Raw genomic sequence first — 3,024 nt, forward strand, 5'->3', positions numbered from 1 at the left:
TGGAGATGCAAAGTGTGGAGCTGGAGGTTGAGGAGAGCCTGCTGAGGAGAGCAAACCCAGCCTGGGCTCAGAGGTGACAGGAGGTGCTGCCCAGGAAGGCAGCTGGATCATGTTTATGGGGATCCAGTTTGCTGGAAGGGGTCATGGCCATGGGATGATGGTCACCAAACCCTGTGGCACCCACCTGGCCACACTCAGGACCTTCCTTCCCTCTGGCTGCTCTAGGGGGGTTGTTTTCTTACTCTCCCAGGAGATTTTTCCTGGGATCACAGAATGGTCTGGATTGCAAGGGACATAAAAGCTCATCACCTCCCACTATCCCAGGGTGCTCCAAGCTCCATCCAACCTGGTTTTGGGCAATTTCAGGGATTCAGGGGCAGCCACAGCTTCTCTGGGCACCCTGTGCCAGGGCCTCCTCACCCTCCCAGGGAAGAATTCCTTCCCAGTGTCTCATCTAACCCTGCTCTCTGGCACTGGGGAGCCATTCCACCCTGTCCTGCCCTTATAAAATGTGGGTGCTGAAGAACTGGTGACACCTGAAGGTTTTGGATGCTGCTGGTGATGGGGCATCACTCCTCAGTCCTGCAGCACAGAAGGTCCCCAGCAGTCACCCTGTGCCCCTGGGGAACCAGGGGGGTTTTCCTTGATACCTGCAGGGCTGCAGGAGCCCGAGGGGTGGTGGGCACTTTGCTTTGTCCAGCTGTGGCAGGAGCACAACCTCATCACACATCACACGATGGAGCCCCAGCTGGCTCCTCCATCCAGAGCCAAGGCACAGAGAGGGAGCCTCATCCTTCCTCTGCTCCCTCTCCTCTCCCCCAACACCCTCCATTCTCCTGTCCCAGCTCTGCCTTTGTGTCTGCAGCTCCTGTTACCAACTGCTAATGATCTACATCAAGGCTGCCAGGCGGTGCCTAGTGTAAGCAGAAGAATTCAGAGCCTCTAATTACAGAGGAATTAGCAAGCAGACAGTTAGTGTTTAGTGCTAATGAATAGATACATTAAGAGAGACATCACACAGGCTGAGAAGTGTGAGCCCTGATAATAAAGGAGTGTCAAACTAGGAAAACACAAGGAGGAGGATCCAGGGGACTGAAAAGGATTCGCCTTCGACTCAGCTCGCTGGTTTTGCTCAGGTGGGAGCCACGGGTGATAGATACATGAAGGCTCAAGCACAGCACAGAAATGCAAGTACGAAATATGAGCATCAAATTATTAATCCATAGTGCAGGACCACGGTGGGAGCGAGCAGAGCCAATTCCCAGCTCCAGGCAGCATTACAGCCACCCCACCTCCATCAGGTAAAGGCAGCTGGTCATCCAGACCCGTTCCCCTCCCTCCCTGGGGGCAGACCTGTCCCTGCTTGGAGCCAAACCATGGCTCAGCCTGTGTCAGACCTGCCTTCAGGGCTTCAAAACCACCCTGGTCCTGCTCCTGAGCTAACTCCAGATCAGAGGGCACCATCATGGTTCACCCAGACACTTCTGCAGGTTCCCTCTGTCCTCACACTCTGAAGTGATGCCCACCTGCCCAACTGCTGTTTTCCCCGGCAGCCAGAACATGCCAAATTCAGCCCTGGGGGTCAGGTAGTGTCCAGGGCAGTTCAGAGGGACCAGAATCTCTGCTGCTCCCAAGCAGGGCCGTGCCTCACTGGCATCCTTCCACCTCAATCCCATTAAGCCAAGCCCCGGCCTCAGCCTGTGCCCAGCTCCAGATGGCTTCCAGGTGGGCTGGGCAGGCAGCCCTTGGCCAGCAGCTCGGTGAGGCTCCCTGCCACCAGCACAGCTGCCAGGGACCCTCCTGGGAGCAGCACTACCAGCCACCCTGACCATCCCTCCCCCAGCAAAGCCACCCTGCACAGAGCTGGAGACCCCCGATGGAACCCTCCCAGCTCTGCGCTTCAGCTGCTTCACCAAGTGACTGGAGCAGATTCCCAGACTGTTATCTCAAATATTCATCTCCCAGCCCCTCTTCTGCACAGCTTTGCTTCCTCAGCCTGTCCTGGCTCTCTCTGCAGTCCAAGCAGGGATTGCAGCTCCTATCAGAGGATGCTGGAGCTGCCTCACCTTCCCTCCCCAGGAGCCAGGAGTGTGTCTGCAACACTCTGATGGCGCCTGCAACCATGCTGCGAGGCAACAGCCTCAGACCAGCCACCCCCAGATGCTGTGACACCAGGGGACAGTGCCACAGACACCACCCCCAGATGCTGTGACACCAGGGGACAGTGCCACAGAACTGGCCACCCCCAGATGCTGTGACACCAGGGGACAGTGCCACAGACACCACACCCAGATGCTGTGACACCAAGGGACAGTGCCACAGACACCACCCCCAGATGCTGTGACACCAAGGGACACTGCCATGAGCTGCTCTGCTGACACCACAGGCAGGCACCCCCTCCTCATGTCATGCTCCAGCTTCTCACTGAAATAAGGGACATTTTCACACCCAGGCACTCGCTCAGGAACTTCCAGGCACTTCCATCACCGCCAACACCACGGAACAATCCACACCTCACCCCACCTGCCGTCCCCTGGCAGCCCACAGCCACCCTGTGTTACCCTGAAAACTCAGCTTCTGAGCTTGCTGCCATGGTTTTCTAAAGACTTTCCCAGGACAGTAATTGTAAACATAGATATGTGTACATTCTTTCTGTTCCACGTCTTGTGATGGGCATCTCTCATGGGCAGTGCAGTGAGAAAGTGTTATCCTGACCATCCCATCCCTGGCTGTGGTCAGAAACCTATAAATCCTGGGAGGAAAAATAAACTCTGCTCTTCTTTTCACCATACCTCGACCTGTGTGAGTGTGATCTGTTCATCTTCAGCGGTAACACCCCTGCCCGCTGCTGGGCCCACAGCCACCCTTGGGCCCATGGCCACCCTCGGGCCCATGGCCACCTCGGGCCCACAGCCACCCTCGGGCCCACGGCCACCTTCGGGCCCATGGCCACCTCGGGCCCACAGCCACCCTTGGGCCCATGGCCACCCTCGGGCCCACGGCCACCTTCGGGCCCATGGCCAC

The 3,024-nt window shown here is 57.4% G+C and overlaps 1 protein-coding gene across 5 annotated transcripts in view; it reads right to left on the reverse strand.

The window, feature by feature from the left end:
* EPHB2 (EPH receptor B2) overlaps positions 1–3,024 on the reverse strand; it is a 133,746-nt gene that overhangs the window by 46,480 nt on the left and 84,242 nt on the right. The gene's annotated exons all lie outside the window — the stretch shown is intronic.

This window comes from Parus major, chromosome 21 (genome assembly GCF_001522545.3).
Source record: "Parus major isolate Abel chromosome 21, Parus_major1.1, whole genome shotgun sequence".
NCBI lineage: Eukaryota > Metazoa > Chordata > Aves > Passeriformes > Paridae > Parus > Parus major.